Here is an 18,124-nt window from a genome sequence, read left to right on the forward strand (position 1 = left end):
CATTCCAAGTTGTTCGCTCATTGCCGATTTTCTCTATATTGCGATTAGTCGCTTACTGCGCATGCGCAAGGTTCGCAGAGCGCATGCGCTTAGTTATTTTACACAAAAGTAAGGTATTTTACTCACGGAAAAACGAGGATTTTTCATCGTTCTGCTGATCGTAGTGTGATTGACAGGAAGTGGGTGTTTCTGGGCGGAAACTGGCCGTTTTCTGTGAGTGTGCGAAAAAACGCTGGCGTTTCTGGGAAAAACGCGGGAGTGTCTGCAGAAACGGGGGAGTGTCTGGGCGAACGCTGGGTGTGTTTGTGACGTCAAACCAGGAACGAAACGGGCTGAGCTGATCGCAATGGCAGAGTTAGTCTGGAGCTACTCAGAAACTGCTAAGAATTTTCTATTCGCAATTCTGCTAAGCTAAGATACACTCCCAGAGGGTGGCGGCTTAGCGTGTGCAATGCTGCTAAAAGCAGCTAGCGAGTGAACAACTCGGAATGAGGGCCATAGTGTAGGTAGCCGGGCAGCACTGCAGCTTCCCATTACGCTGTACGCTCTGCCCCTCCCGGCTTCCCCTTCTGTGTTCGCAGTATCTGAAGAGCTGCAGTGTTTTGGCAGGAGGAGGCTGGCGGAAGCCTCTACTCTGAAGAAAAGTAAGTATAACCTAGCACACACACTGATACCGTACCACCACCACCACCACCGTATTGTGTAACAGGGGCTCTGCCTGGCGTAATGTGTAAAAGGGGGCACTGTCTGATGTAATGAGTAAAAGGGGATCTGCCTGGGGTAATGTGTAACAGGGGCTCTGCCTGGAGTAATGTGTTAAAGGGGGCTTTGCCTGGCGTAATGTGTAAAAGGGGCTCTATCTAGAGTAATATGTAAAAGGGGCTCTGTCTGGCGTAATGTATATAAGGAGCTATACCTGGTATCATGTATATAAGTGGCACTACTGTGTGGCGTAATTTGAATAATGGAGACTACTGTACGGTGTAATATGAATTGGTATTATTTTGTGACCATGCCTCTTACCCATGAAGCCACGCCCCTATACTTTTGCCGCGTGTCTTTGCCACGCACTGTACCTATTTTAGTTATGGGTGGGGGCACCAATTCTCTTTCTGGCACAGGGCACCAAAATGTCTAATTATGGCTTTGATAGCTGATAATATAAAAAATGTTACCTTAAGGGGGAGCGTTTTGTAAAAGCTGCTTTGACCCTTTTGAACAAGCCTAGTTTAGCATTTATTCCTGTTGCCGTTTTAAAACTATCAAATGCGCTGTTAATTGACAGCTTTGACAAACTGCTCCTTAGTCAATCTTCACCTCAGTTCCTTCAAATTGAATCTTTGCCATTTACTTGTTGGCTCGTTCACTCACAGAACTTTTCAACCTGCACAGAGGCGACAGCTTTACCTAACATTATGTAAGGAGGGAACAATCTCATTGTACAGTACATCTCACACTCCATCACCTTGCTCCTACGCACCTCTGAACACAAATGTTTTGTGACAGCCGATGCCCGGAGCCAGAGGTCATCTGCTGTATTAGATCTTTCCTGTACATACAGTATGCAGGGCACTCAAGGCTGATTCTGGGTTGGGAGCAAAGTGGAAAAAGGTGCTACTGTTCTTTGCAAAACATGTTTCAATGCAAGGGCTGCAAATACATACATTATTATTTTCGCATGCAGGGTAAATACTGGCTGTTGCACAGAGCCCACAAATAACAGGCAGCTTTATTTTTTACACTGCAATTCATATTTCATACCTGTCAGCAGCAGTGCAGGCTGTAAATTACAGATGAGCCAGAACCTCTTCCCCATGCAGCAGCCAGTGGAACTTACCCAGCCATTCCAGTCAACCACCAGCAGCAGGCAGGCAGCCCTCCCCCCACGGCAGCCGGCAGAGCCAGTCCTGCACAGCCAGCACAACCCTCCAAACCCCTACTTTACGCATGCTGCGGGTAAATACAAAGGTTAATCCCCATCCCCCTGCTTCGCCCCCCCCCCCCCCTCATCCTTCTCCTCCAGCATTCCCATAGGCACCGCAGGGAACTGCCGCTGCCACAATCCCACCTCCCTGTTGGTATCCCCCAAGGCCTGCCAGCCACAGACAGTTCCCTGCTCCAGTAGCAAGTCCCCCGTAGCACCCTCCAGCAACCAGATTATTTCCCGGATAGCCCGGACAGGCGGCCAACCTCTCCTGCCGCCTTCTTAGCAAGGAGGAGCAAGGAAACTGTCAATTAGATTAAGGACATTGGGCTCTGGGAGGCTAGTCTCGGAACGGGTAATTTAGGGAGCTAGATTTGCCCCTCAGCGGCCATCCCCCAGCATCTTCATTCAGTACACTAAGTACTGCGACCGCCATTAGACCCCCCTTTGGTTTTGCCGCATGCAGCCAGCAGCAGGCCGCCCCCCCTTCAGAACCAACCCGTGCTTTTTCTTGCACACCAGCTACTGTTTCCCAGCCTGCATGGCCCATATTGACAGCCAAACCCATCACTCAAAAGCCCACGTCCTTTCATACCCTCTATATCTCTCTTTCCTACCCCCCTCACCTTCCTCCCCTTACTTTTATGAAGTGCAAAAATGTACTGGTCCTTAAATTCTATGGGGGAGATTCAAATGTTTGAAAAGTCAGTTGGGAGTCTGTTTCTTCCTATCTAATAGACAGGAAAAAACAGACACCCAACCGACTTTTCAAACATTTGAATCTACCCCAATGTTTCTATGTTTAATCAGTCGCTGCCCGAGAGGAGGAGGGCAGAAGATGCTGAATGCGGGATATCACACAGCCGCTGCATGGGACTCACTGCACTTCTCCTCCCCTGGCAGCAGGAAACCCTCCCTCACCAACTGCCTGAAATCTCCCAGAGGCCCCCAGAAAGGGTCATTCATTACATATGTATCCCTGGCTCCTAGTCCTAATGCCTGGTTGTGGCTGTAGCATCACATGATCTGATAACCACCATTGTCACAATAGAACAGGTGGTTGTCTTTGTGTCTCCAAAGCAGTATTCCATATATATAAAGTAGTGATGAGCGGGTTCGGTTCCTCGGAATCCGAACCCCCCGAACTTCACCCATTTTACACGGTTCCGAGGCAGACTCGGATCCTCCCGCCTTGCTCGGTTAACCCGAGCGCGCACGAAAGTCATCATCCCGCTGTCGGATTCTCGCGAGATTCGTATTCTATATAAGAAGCCGCGCGTCGCCGCCATTTTCACTCGTGCATTGGAGATGATAGGGCGAGGACGTGCAGCGTTCTCTCAGTTTCTGTGTTCAGTGTGCTGCAAATATATGTGCTCAGTGTGCTGCAAATATCTGTGCTCAGTGTGCTTGCAAATATCTGTGCTCAGTGTGCTGAAAATATCTACGTTTTCTGCCTGAAAAACGCTCCATATCTGTGCTGCACTGTAGTATATAGTAGGAGGACAGTGCAGAATTTTGCTGACCAGTGACCACCAGTATTATATAGCAGTACGGTACAGTAGTCCACTGCTCTACCTACCTCTGTGTCGTCAAGTATACTATCCATCCATACCTGTGGTGCATTTTAGTTGTGCGCAGTATATATAGTAGGAGGACAGTGCAGAATTTTGCTGACCACCAGTATATAATATATAGCAGTACAGTACAGTAGTCCACTGCTCTACCTACCTCTGTGTCGTCAAGTATACTATCCATCCATACCTGTGGTGCATTTTAGTTGTGCGCAGTATATATAGTAGGAGGACAGTGCAGAATTTTGCTGACCACCAGTATATAATATATAGCAGTACGGTACAGTAGGCCACTGCTCTACCTACCTCTGTGTCATCAAGTATACTATCCATCCATACCTGTGGTGCATTTTAGTTGTGCGCAGTATATATAGTAGGAGGACAGTGCAGAATTTTGCTGACCACCAGTATATAATATATAGCAGTACGGTACAGTAGGCCACTGCTCTACCTACCTCTGTGTCGTCAAGTATACTATCCATCCATACCTGTGGTGCATTTTAGTTGTGCGCAGTATATATAGTAGGAGGACAGTGCAGAATTTTCCTGACCACCATATATAATATATAGCCGTACGGTACAGTAGGCCACTGCTCTACCTACCTCTGTGTCATCAAGTATACTATCCATCCACACCTGTGGTGCATTTCAGTTGTGCGCAGTATATATAGTAGGAGGACAGTGCAGAATTTTGCTGAATACCAGTATATAATATATAGCAGTACGGTACAGTAGGCCACTGCTCTACCTACCTCTGTGTCGTCAAGTATACTATCCATCCATACCTGTGGTGCATTTTAGTTGTGCGCAGTATATATAGTAGGAGGACAGTGCAGAATTTTGCTGACCACCAGTATATAATATATAGCAGTACGGTACAGTAGGCCATTGCTATTGATATATTACTGGCATATAATTCCACACATTTAAAAATGGAGAACAAAAATGTGGAGGGTATAATAGGGAAAGACAGAGCCGGCCATAGGCATAGGCAAACTAGGCAATTGCCTAGGGCATTTGATATGCCCAGGGGCATCATCAGCTTCTGCTGATTAAAATGATATGCGACATGCCTATATTCTGTATGTAGCATTTCATATGCAGATACAGCCACAGTCTCACACAGTATATTGGCATGCTGCATATCAGTTTAATCAGCAGAAGCTGCTTGTGCATCCTAGTCACATAGCAATGCAAATAAGATGCATTTTCATAAAAAAGGTGCCCGACGTTAGTATCGATGCAAGATTTGTGAGGACACATCTGTATCCAAGCAGAGGCAGAGGTCACAGTGTTAGTGGAAGTGTGAGTGCTGTGTGCATGTGAGTGGGGTGGTTGTGCAGTAGCATACCTCCCAACATGACCCTCTCCAGAAGGGACAGAATGCTCTGCTCCTGGACTTCCCTCTTAATTTGTGATTGCCATCACCTGTGCTGAAACACCTTTCTGATCTATTTACCTGTTCAGCACAGCTGTTGGCAATCATAAATTAAGAGAAAAGTCCAGAAACAGAGCATTTTGTCCCTCCTGGAGAGGGTCATGTTGGGAGGTATGCAGTAGTGTTCAGAATATGTGTAAGGAGCATTATGTGTGTCATGTAAAAATGCATTAATAATGTGCAACATATGTGTAAAGGGCCACTATGTGTGTCATGTGTATAAGGGCATTAATAATGTGCGGCATATGTGTAACAGAGTACTACTGTTTGTGTGTCATTATGTGTATAGGGGCACTAATAATGGCCCTCATTCCGAGTTGATCGGTCGCAAGGCGAATTTAGCAGAGTTACACACGCTAAGCCGCCGCCTACTGGGAGTGAATCTTAGCTTCTTAAAATTGCGACCGATGTATTCGCAATATTGCGATTACTAACTACTTAGCAGTTTCAGAGTAGCTCCAGACTTACTCTGCCTGTGCGATCAGTTCAGTGCTTGTCGTTCCTGGTTGACGTCACAAACACACCCAGCGTTCGCCCAGGCACTCCCACCGTTTCCCCGGCCACTCCTGCGTTTTTTCCGGAAACGGTAGCGTTTTCAGCCACACGCCCCTGAAACGCCGTGTTTCCGCCCAGTAACACCCATTTCCTGTCAATCACATTACGATCGCCGGAGCGAAGAAAAAGCCGTGAGTAAAAATACTATCTTCATAGTAAAGTTACTTGGCGCAGTCGCAGTGCGAACATTGCGCATGCGTACTAAGCGGATTTTCACTGCGATGCGATGAAAAATACCGAGCGAACAACTCGGAATGAGGGCCAATGTGCAGCAAATGTGTAGGGGGCACTATGTGTGTCATTATGTGTATAAGGGCATTGATAATGTACGGCATATGTGTAAGGGACATTATGTGTAAAAGGGCATTAATAAAGGTTGTCATAATGTGTAAGGTGCATTATGTTTATAAGGACATTAATGTGTCTCATATGTGTAAGGGGCATTACTGTGTGGAATTGTGTATAAATGCATTACTAATGTGTGGCATTATGTGTATAAGGTGCTCTACTATGTGGCGTTGCAAATAGAAAGGGCACTACTGTGTCGTCTAATGTGAATAAAGAGCAATAAGGTGTGGTGTAATGTGAATAAGGAGCAATTCAGTGTGATGTAATGTGAATAAGGGGCTCTACTGTGAGGAGTAACGTTTATAAGGTAAAGTGATACTACTGTGGGATGTAATACGAATTATGTACACTATCGCAAGATAAAATGTGAATAAAGTTGCAGTACTGTGTGGCGTAATTGGAATTGGGGTTACTATTGTGTGGCCATATCCCCTCCCAGCAAGAAGATGCCCCTTTTTGGGCTGTGCGTCAAATGTGCTAACTGTTCCTATTTAAAATATAGGAGGTACAAGGACTATGGGTGAGGAGTGATGGTGCTGGGAAAGAGGTGCAAGGTCAGAGGCAGAACCAGCGGTGGTGCTAGGGGGCACCAGCCAAAATCTTGCCTAGGGCATCATATTGGTTAGGGCCGGCTCTGGGGAAAGATCAAGATCCACTTCCACCTCGTGCTGAAACTGCTGCCACTAGTCATGGCCGAGACGATGAAATGCCATCAACGTCGTCTGCCAAGGCCGATGACCAATGTCATAGTAGAGAGCATGTAAAATCCAAAAAACAAAAGTTCAGTAAAATGACCCAAAAATCAAAATTTAAGCATCTGATGAGAAGCGTAAACTTGCCAATATGCCATTTTCGACACGGAGTTACAAGGAACGGCTGAGGCCCTGTCCTATGTTCATGGCTAGTGGTTCAGCTTCACATGAGGATGGAAGCACTCATCCTCTCGCTAGAAAAATGAAAAGACTTAAGCTGGCAAAAGCACAGCAAAGAACTGTGCGTTCTTCTAACTCACAAATCCCCATGGAGAGTCCAATTGTGTCGGTTGCGATGCCTGACCTTCCCAACACTGGACGGGAAGAGGTGGCACCTTCCACCATTTGCACGCCCCCTGCAAGTGCTGGAAGGAGCACCCGCAGTCCAGTTCCTGATAGTCAAATTGAAGATGTCACTGTTGAAGTATGAGGATATGGGTGTTGCTAGCGCTGAGGAGGAAATTGACAAGGAGGATTCTGATGGTGAGGTGGTTTGTTTAAGTCAGGCACCCGGGGAGACACCTGTTGTCCGTGGGACGAATATGGCCATTGACATGCCTGGTCAAATTACAAAAAAAATCACCTCGTCGGTGTGGAATTATTTTAACAGAAATGCGGACAACATTTGTCAAGCCGTGTGTTGCCTATGTCAAGCTGTAATAAGTAGGGGTAAGGACGTTAACCACCTAGGGACATCCTCCCTTATACATCACCTGGAGCGCATTCATCAGAAGTCATTGACAAGTTCAAAAACTTTGGGTGACAGCGGAAGCAGTCCACTGACAACTAAATCCCTTCCTCTTGTAACCAAGCTCCTGCAAACCACACCACCAACTCCCTCAGTGTCAATTTCCTCCTTAGACAGGAAAGCCAATAGTCCTGCAGGCCATGTCACTGTCAAGTCTGAGGAGTCCTCTCCTGCCTGGGATTCCTCCGATGCATCCTTCAGTGTAACGCCTACTGCTGCTGGCGCTGCTGTTGCTGCTGGGAGTCGATAGTCATCCCAGAGGGGAAGTCAGAAGACCACTTGTACTACTTCCAGTAAGCAATTGACTGTCCAACAGTCCTTTGCGAGGAAGATGAAATATCACAGCAGTCATCCTGCTGCAAAGCGGATAACTCAGGCCTTGGCAGCCTGGGTGGTGTTAAACGTGTTTCCGTTATCCACCGTTAATTCACAGGGAACTAGAGAATTGATTGAGGTACTGTGTCCCCGATACCAAATACCATCTAGGTTCCATTTCTCTAGGCAGACGATGCCGAGAATGTACACAGACATCAGAAAAAGAGTCACCAGTGTCCTAAAAAATGCAGTTGTACCCAATGTCCACTTAACCACGGACTTGTGGACAAGTGGAGCAGGGCAGACTCAGGACTATATGACTGTGACAGCCCACTGGGTAGATGTATTGCCTCCCGCAGCAAGAACAGCAGCGGCGGCACCAGTAGCAGCATATCGCAAACGCCAACTCGTTCCTAGGCAGGCTACGCTTTGTATCACCGCTTTCCATAAGAGACACACAGCTGACAACCTCTTACGGAAACTGAGGAACATCATCGCAGAATGGCTTACCCCAATTGGACTCTCCTGGGAATTTGTGACATCGGACAACGCCACCAATATTGTGCATGCATTACATGTGGGCAAATTCCAGCACGTCCCATGTTTTGCACATACATTGAATTTGGTGGTGCAGAATTATTTAAAAAATGACAGGGGCGTGCAAGAGATGCTGTCGGTGGCCCGAAGAATTGCGGGCCACTTTCGGCATTCAGCCACCGCGTGCCGAAGACTGGAGCAGCAGCAAACACTCCTGAACCTGCCCCGCCATCATCTGAAGCAAGAGATGGTAACGAGGTGGAATTCAACCCTCTATACGCTTCAGAGGATGGAGGAGCAGCAAAAGGCCATTCAAGCCTATACAGCTACCTACGATATAGGCAAAGGAGGGGGAATGCACCTGACTCAAGTGCAGTGGAGAATGATTTCAACGTTGTGCAAGGTTCTGCAACCCTTTGAACTTGCCACACGTGAAGTCAGTTCAGACACTGCCAGCCTGAGTCAGGTCATTCCCCTCATCAGGCTTTTGCAGAAGAAGCTGGAGAGATTGAAGGAGGAGCTAAAACAGAGCAATTCCGCTAGGCATGTGGGACTTGTGGATGGAGCCCTTAATTCGCTTAACCAGGATTCACGGGTGGTCAATCTGTTGAAATCAGAGCACTACATTTTGGCCACCGTGCTCGATCCTAGGTTTAAAGCCTACGTTGTATCTCTCTTTCCAGCAGACACAAGTCTGCAGAGGTGCACAGACCGAGCTGGTGAGACACTTGTCAAGTCAAGCGGAACGTGACCCGTCAACAGCTCCTCCTTCACATTCTCCCGCAACTGGGGCTGCGAGGAAAAGGCTAAGAATTCCGAGCCCACCCGCTGGCGGTGATGCAGGGCAGTCTGGAGCGAGTGCTGACATCTGGTCCGGACTGAAGGACCTGCCAACGATTACTGACATGTTGTCTACTGTCACTGCATATGATTCTGTCACCATTGAAAGAATGGTGGAGGATTATATGAGTGACCGCATCCAAGTAGGCACGTCAGACAGTCCGTACGTATACTGGCAGGAAAAAGAGGAAATTTGGAGGCCCTTGCAAAAACTGGCTTTATTTTACCTAAGTTGCCCCCCCCCCTCCAGTGTGTACTCCAAAAGAGTGTTTAGTGCAGCCGCTCACCTTGTCAGCAATCGGCGTACGAGGTTACTTCCAGAAAATGTGGAGAAGATGATGTTCATCAAAATGAATTATAATCAATTCCTCCGTGGAGACATTCACCAGCAATTGCCTCCAGAAAGTACACAGGAACCTGAGATGGTGGATTCCAGTGGGGACGAATTCATAATCTGTAAGGAGGGGGATGTACACAGTGAAAGGGGGGAGGAATCGGAGGATGAGGAGGAGGTGGACATCTTGCCTCTGTAGAGCCAGTTTGTGCAAGGAGAGATTGATTGCTTCTTTTTTGGTGGGGGCCCAAACCAGTCATTTCAGTCACAGTCGTGTGGCAGACCCTGTCGCTTAAATGATGGGTTTGTTAAAGTGTGCATGTCCTGTTTATACAACATAAGGGTGGGTGGGAGGGCCCAAGGACAATTCCATCTTGCACCTCTTTTTTCTTTCATTTATCTTTGCATCATGTGCTGTTTGGGGACTATTTTTTGAAGTGCCATCCTGTCTGACACTGCAGTGCCACTCCTAGATGAGCCAGGTGTTTGTGTCGGCCACTTGGGTCGCTTAGCTTAGCCATCCAGCGACCTTGGTGCACCTCTTTTTTTCTTTGCATCATGTGCTGTTTGGGGAGTGTTTTTTGAAGTGTCATCCTGTCTGACACTGCAGTGCCACTCCTAGATGGGCCAGGTGTTTGTGTCGGCACTTGTGTCGCTTAGCTTAGTCACACAGCTACCTCATTGCACCTCTTTTTTTCTTTGCATCATGTGCTGTTTGGGGACTATTTTTTAAATCTGCCATCATGTCTGACACTGCAGTGCCACTCCTAGATGGGCCAGGTGTTTGTGTCGGCCACTTGGGTCGCTTAGCTTAGTCACACAGCTACCTCATTGTACCTCTTTTTTTCTTTGCATCATGTGCTGTTTGGGGACTATTTTTTAAATCTGCCATCCTGTCTGACACTGCAGTGTTACTCCTAGATGGGCCAGGTGTTTGTGTCGGCCACTTGGGTCGCTTAGCTTAGTCACACAGCTACCTCATTGCACCTCTTTTTTTCTTTGCATCATGTGCTGTTTGGGGACTATTTTTTAAATCTGCCATCATGTCTGACACTGCAGTGCCACTCCTAGATGGGCCAGGTGTTTGTGTCGGCCACTTGGGTCGCTTAGCTTAGTCACACAGCTACCTCATTGCACCTCTTTTTTTCTTTGCATCATGTGCTGTTTGGGGATCCTGTCTGACACTGCAGTGCCACTCCTAGATGGGCCAGGTGTTGTGTCAGCCACTTGGGTCGCTTAGCTTAGCCATCCAGCGACCTTGGTGCACCTCTTTTTTTCTTTGCATCATGTGCTGTTTGGGGACTATTTTTTGAAGTGCCATCCTGTCTGACACTGCAGTGCCACTCCTAGATGGGCCAGGTGTTTGTGTCGGCCACTTGGGTCGCTTAGCTTAGCCATCCAGCGACCTTGGTGCACCTCTTTTTTTCTTTGCATCATGTGCTGTTTGGGGACTATTTTTTGAAGTGTCATCCTGTCTGACACTGCAGTGCCACTCCTAGATGGGCCAGGTGTTTGTGTCGGCCACTTGGGTCGCTTAGCTTAGTCACACAGCTACCTCATTGCACCTATTTTTTTCTTTGCATCATGTGCTGTTTGGGGACTATTTTTTAAATCTGCCATCCTGTCTGACACTGCAGTGCCCTCCTAGATGGGCCAGGTGTTTGTGTCAGCCACTTGGGTCGCTTAGCTTAGTCATCCAGTGACCTCGGTGCAAATTTTAGGACTAAAAATTATATTGTGAGGTGTGAGGTGTTCAGAATAGACTGGAAATGAGTGGAAATTATGGTTATTGAGGTTAATAATACCATGGGATCAAAATGACCCCCAAAATTCTATGATTTAAGCTGTTTTTGAGGGTTTTTTGTAAAAAAAAAACACCCGAATCCAAAACACACCCGAATCCGGCAAAATATTTTCAGGGAGGTTTTGCCAAAACGCGTCAGAATCCAAAACACAGCCGCGGAACCGAATCCAAAACCAAAACACAAAACCCGAAAAATTTCCGGTGCACATCACTAATATATAGACACCCCCCGTTCCTCGCACAACACCCCAAACTAAAAAGAAATTCATCGGACACCAGCGTTCTTATCATCACTGGAAGAGAGAATAAAATGTCAAGGCAATAGAAACCAATGGCCTGATTCATAGTTGGACACAAAGCCAATGGCTTGTGTACAACTACGATGGTGGAAGACTGCACATGCATAGGATCTGTATTTTTCATATGCATAACGGGTCCTGTGGCGTGGCATGCAGTGCCCCCTAAGCTAGAGCCTGAGTGACAGCGTGCAGCAGTTTGGGAGCAGGGAGGGGCAGAATCTGGAAAGCTGTGGCACGTTTGCCCCTACTACTAGGAGTGCTGAGGCCAGTGTCTGTATCTTCCAACACAGATTTGCTGCCCCAGAAGTCTGAGCAGCCCGGCCATTACTAAGAACCTTAGGGTTACTCAAATGGCCGATGTTCATGCAAGTGATCTGATGCTACTGTACGTCTTTGGATGCAGAAGCGGATAACACAAGCATGCAGTGGGTGTCTATTTCCTCAAGACTCCTCTGCAGCATTAGCACAGGTTGTGTGCTACTACGTCCATCGCTGAACCAGGCCAAATACATTCAGAACACGTGCATGTATTTATATGCTTAACATGCTGTAATAAACTTAAGGGGGTCATTCCGAGTTGTTCGCTCGGTATTTTTTTCTCGCAACGGAGCGATTAGTCGCTAATGCGCATGCGCAATGCCCGCAGTGCGACTGCGCCAAGTAAATTTGCAATGCAGTTAGGTATTTTACTCACGGCATTACGAGGTTTTTTCTTCGTTCTGGTGATCGTAATGTGATTGACAGGAAGTGGGTGTTTCTGGGCGGAAACTGGCCGTTTTATGGGTGTGTGTGAAAAAACGCTACCGTTTCTGGGAAAAACGCGGGAGTGGCTGGAGAAACGGAGGAGTGTCTGGGCGAACGCTGGGTGTGTTTGTGACGTCAAACCAGGAACGACAAGCACTGAACTGATCGCACTGGCAGAGTAAGTCTCGAGCTACTCAGAAACTGCAATATTATTTTCTGAATCTTTCGTTCGCAATTTTACTATGCTAAGATTCACTCCCAGTAGGCGGCGGCTTAGCGTGTGCAAAGCTGCTAAAAGCAGCTTGCGAGCGAACAACTCGGAATGACCCCCAAAATCACTGCAATTCCAAAAAAGTGTATACATTAATTTGCTTCAGACATGCACTAAAGTAATAAAAAAAAACACTGTACCAATACTCTCCCATTACAATCACTGCAAACCCCCTCTGATCTTGCTGAGAAACCTGCCCAAATTAATGACCCCCACCATGATTGTTGCCAGCCTTAATCAAGCTGGCCCCTACCTGTTTTTTTTTTTAATTTTTAATTAACCCATCCTAAGTCTGCTTCGCTATAATGCCAGTAGCACTTGGGCTCATCCTGTAGACTTCTAGCGATGTGTTAGGGGTTATAGTTTAAAAAAAAAGATTCAATACACTTTATTCCTGGTGCACGTGCTCTACAGATCCCAGCATGGACCGTTGCCCAAAATGACAACCAGCGACAGGCAATATGTGGAGAACCAAAGGTGTCAGCATGCCCTGGAACCCTGGCACCTGTACTGTGCAAGAATATCACACACAATTTAATGTAAAAAAAAAAAAAAAAACTTGACTAAAGAAAAATACCCCCTTTTCACCAATTTATTACTGACATATATTTTCGGAAAGGTCCTTTTTGGACCAAAGTGGGAATCCTAGTACTTGGAAGTACTTTTGTCTTATGGAGTCCATTTAATTTGACAGGTCATGATTGGATGCTGTGATAGGAAATAACGTCAGTGTTCTAATATATCAGATCATGGGAGCTGCCATGCTCTGGCCAATCAGAGCATTCCATTAATTGCGTAGAAGATGATCCTTAGTGCTGTTGCCACTAATGCTAGGAGGGGGGCCCAATCAAGGAGCCAACCCTGGTGACAACTTGCCACATGGTCTCCCTTCTATGGTTCATGCAGCCCTTGCTTGTAAAGTCTAGTGCTGGTTAATAGCAAATCTGAGGGACCATCATAGGCTTTAAATCTTGGGTTGGTTATCGTTTTTTTGGGTTGCCCCATGCCATCATTAATGGGTATATCCAAAATCACACAGCTGCTTCATTTCTCCAGGGCAGTTCCCTTAGGAGAACATGGGAGAGGACCTCTATTTTCACTAGGTGAGCAAATAGGTGCATTTCTACAACATTAACAGTGTTGTTGCTAATTTTCATGTTTGCAAATGACCATTAATGTATTAATACTTTCTAAGTAGTCAATATTGGCAATCTTAGGCTCACCTACTGTTGTGGAACTACAAGTCAAAGTTATGTCTAACCAGCCACGGGTTCCCGCTACATCCACTATTGACTAACTCAGTCTTAACTTGGAACATTGACAGGCCCAATATTCTTACTTAATTGTGTACCAGTGGTTTAGTGGCAAGTGTATTGTGGGGTGATGGGGTTTAGAGGGAGCATGGTCTAGGTAACAGTTATATACTTTGAGTTCATTGCACTTTTACTCCCTTTTCCCATTGTGAACTGTCATTGTGTCATCAACGTCAAAACACTTATCCTTATAACCAAGATCTCAGGATCTTGCTGTTTGTCTAACGTCAGCCGTGAAAGGAACAGAGAGTTCTTGTCTCTTGGATGTTTGCACCTGGAGGAGAGAAATGACAGGTTCTCAGAAAAACACCAAAACCTGCTGGGGAGTTCTGCCTGCATACAGCCTAAGCTTTTATTAAGAGTTCGAAGGATGTTCTGAGCTAATATGCTCATTGACATTGAGTGTGTACCTTCAATTAGAGGGAACAAACTGGCTGCTCTCTTGAAGAATTAAACATGCAGCTCCAGCATTACTTATGTAATCAGGAGAATTCAATGCTACACAGGCCAAACCTCGGCCTGAAAACACAGTGAGCCAGAGCTATTGTCAGTACGGCTGCAGAGTAAGGTGTGTACATAGGCCAGCCGCCATATTTGTGCCACGTTCCCTTGAAGTGTAAACAAAACCGTTCACAGTTCATCTGTTTAACTGGTAAATATCAGTCAGGAAACATCTGATGGATTCCTGTGGGTAAAATTACATTAGATATCATTGGGAATTTATCTCTGGAAATGACAAGAACCCAGCTTGTTGCCAATTCCTGGATTTGCTTGCCAAAATACTCAGAAAATAAGATGAACGTGTCCTACAAGGTGTTCTACGAGGGTCCTAAGAAATGATACAGACACAAGCAACCTTGCACACTGCTCTGGGCCAACATGGAAGTCCTTTAGTCATACCTCCCAACTGTCCCGCTTTTCACGGGACTGTCCCGCTGTCCCTCCCGCGGACCGCAGTGTCCCACGGTGGGGGGAAGGGGGGACAGTTGGGAGGCTCCTTCACTTGCTGCTCTGTTTAGCAGAGCAGCGAGTGCTGGAGCCTCCCAATTGCTTGGCAACCGCCAACTGCTTAGCATGCGCACAGCGTCTATTCCGTGGAGACAGGAGTAGAAGGGGTATGCTAGCAGCTCACAGAGTGCTGGGCGTGCCCCCTCAATGATGAAAACAGGGGCGTGGCTCGCAATTGCGGGCCCTCCTGTGAAGCCATGCCCCCTTTCCAACAGGCCTCGCCCCCTTTTGTTCGTGCGCGCGGGTGTTCCTCCTTCCACTGAACAGAGGTTGGGAGGTATGCTTTACTAAAGAGGTAATTGGGGGAGATGTACTAAGCACTGAAAAGAGTAGAGAAGTGAGCCAGTGGAGAACCACTCAGTCAGCATTGACGTAACATTTATAATTTGCATACTATAAAATTATACAGAGCAATGCCATGAGCAATGTCTCCACTTGCTCACTTCTGCACTCTTTTCACTGCTTAATACATCTTCCCATTGGATCGTATCACATGGGCGCTTGTTAACCCTTGCAGGGCTGGATTATAAATTTGTTCATGACGACAGAAGCCCAGAACTCCCATGTGATGTAAAGCTCTCTCATCCTAGGATTAGAAACATCTGCATGCATCAATTCAGACAATTATTTTAATCTGGAAGCATCACATCTCAAAATTCTGAGGAAATAATTCTAGAATTCCATTAGACTGGGACACGCAGTGGATATCATGATATAACTTTGTACATTTTTATCTTGGCTGCTAAATTCTGCATAATGCAATGACCTGTGGCCCAATGCAAACCTATGTCCAGCCTGTGATATAAGGTCAGATGGTCGGCTGTTACCATGTCAACACTCATAATATCGGCACCGCAAGGTCCTTCTGCGCCAAGGAAGGTGTTTTACCTCACATTGCTGGTGATTTGAGTTTTAACCCTCCAAACTGGTGAATAATAATTCTGGCAGTTTAGAGGCCCAAATCACCGCCAAAAATAACCCTGAAGTGATAAATTTCCCCCTAGAGGTCTGTTTTGACAGACAGCATATTGGGGCAGATGTATTATACCTGCACGTAACATGTGGGTATAATGCTTCCTGCCTTGCCTCATTACCAAGTATGAAGCAGGAAGCGACACCGACAAACCAGGAGCGCACTTCCCCCCTGGCAATCCCCGCTTGAGCGCACAACACATCAGCTTAGTGCTAATGTGCTCTGTTTCTACACCCGGCCGGCACACTGGGCATGCTCGAGGTCTCTCTATTCTTATGAGACCTCCTGTGTAGCCCGGAGGCGGCAGCCGCCACAGCCAGTGACAGCGCTGTCCTTGCTGTGGTGAATGGGCAACAACATCTGCAGCTGTCGAAATTGATAGCTGCAGGTGTCGGAACGGTCAGTGCAACTGGCCGTTCTTACATTGCCCAGTGTATTGGTGTGCTAACTTTTAGAAAGCAGCGCCGATATAGACAGGGACATCATGCAGCACATACAGTCTATATATTTTTTTTCAGTATATATTTTATTGAAGCTTTCCACAAGATTTAAACATAGAACAGATCAAATAGAGCAGTGACTCATACAAAGATCAAACATTATACTGTTTAGAGGGCAGTAAAGTCTGGAGTATATGGAAATACTGTACCTCAAAGATTTTTTTACATAAAATTATGTAATTATATTTATAATTATCATAAGTACAAAACATGGACAATGTTCGTTACTTATACAGGTGATGTGTGAACAGATTAGACTAAGAAAATTGGTATCAAATAATCACCTGTATGCAGATATATACATCACTATCAAAAAATATTGAAAAACAAAACAGAAAAAGAAAAAGAAAGAAAGAAAGAAAGAAAGAAAGAAAGAAAGAAAGAAAGAGAAAGAAAAATAAAGAGAAAGAAAAATAAAGAGAAACAAAGAAAGAAAGAAAAAGAAAGAAAGAGAAAGAAAAAGAAAGAGAAAGGAAAAGAAAAAGAAAGAGAAAGAAAGAAAAAGAAAGAGAAAGAAAGAATAAAATAAACTCAACCATATGATAAACAATAAAGGAATAGGAGAGAAACAAATACAGAAACAACACACCGCCGCTTTATTACACAGGGGGAGGGAGGGAGCAGCATCAGTGCACATAACGTGCTTAATACATATACCCCACCTATCTTTGAGGAACTGCAACTAGCTATTGTGGACTACAAGTCCCAGCGTGCGATGGCAAGCTGCTCACTGGAAGGGTGTATTGGTATTTTGGCATTGATTTAAAACAAAATAAAAAAATTGACCCATGCAATCCAAAACCCAAGTTTGAATTTTAAATCCGAGTTCCAAACTGACAACAGACCAGAGCCAAGACTCGGTTCCACTCGGAACCCCAAACTGATTCCAAACTGAGACTCGATTCGACTCGGAACCCCTAAGTTCGGGTGTGTTCATATTTCAGGAAAACCGAACAGCACATATCTAATTTTATTAATGCAAATAAAACACATATTTTGAGCAAGAAAGGTGTTTGGGGTGGCCAAGTCACCTGGAACCTTTCGCCAAGAGGGGCTGTTTGGAGTGGCCTGAACAACATTGTATGAGGACACATCTGTACAGCGTACAGCACCTAGTCACTGCTGCTGTGAAGAGCAGCGTGTGACAGATCATACATCCCAATATTCCAAGAATCGGGAAGAAGGTACTGACAGTTGGGGTGGTGGGAAAACCCCCACAAATCAGAACTGCTGTCTTAAATTGGTGGCATGCAGTACAACATAATCTTCAGTTTTGTCTGTCAGAGAGCGGATCTATTTCTGTGTACATTGCAGCATAATGCAGTCATGTGTGTCCTGATGCCTGTGGGTGGGCTCACGGAACACCAGAGTCCAGATGGAACACAGCTGGCAGATACATCCGACTGCTCACTCACTCCGACCGATCTCTTCACTCTTTCCATGCTGGTCTATGTTCTCTGTGTGTTGGAAGAGCCTTGCTGTTGAATAATCAAGAGGATTCAGCAGAATTGGATGTACAGGTGAAACTCAGAAAATTACAATATCGTGGCTGGAGTTAGTGCATCAAGAGCCACCACACACAGACGGATCCTGGACATGGGCTTCAAATGTCGTATTCCTCTTGTCAAGCCGCTCCTGAACAACAACAATGTCAGAAGCGTCTTACCTGGGCTAAAGAAAAAAGAGAATTCATGGGGCATTGCCAAGAGAAAGATGAGAGACATGAGACCGAACAATGCAGAATAGCTGAAGTATGTAAATAATAACTAACATATTAGCAGAAATGCCTCGGGACAATTAAAAAAGCAGCTAGACGTATATCACTTTTTTTCTCAGTCCAGTCTCAAGTC

General features: G+C 46.0%; 1 long non-coding RNA gene across 1 annotated transcript in view; it reads left to right on the forward strand.

Moving 5' to 3' along the window:
* Positions 1-18,124, forward strand: part of LOC134947887 (uncharacterized) — a 162,275-nt gene that overhangs the window by 91,900 nt on the left and 52,251 nt on the right. The gene's annotated exons all lie outside the window — the stretch shown is intronic.

Source organism: Pseudophryne corroboree, chromosome 8, assembly GCF_028390025.1.
Source record: "Pseudophryne corroboree isolate aPseCor3 chromosome 8, aPseCor3.hap2, whole genome shotgun sequence".
Lineage (NCBI taxonomy): Eukaryota > Metazoa > Chordata > Amphibia > Anura > Myobatrachidae > Pseudophryne > Pseudophryne corroboree.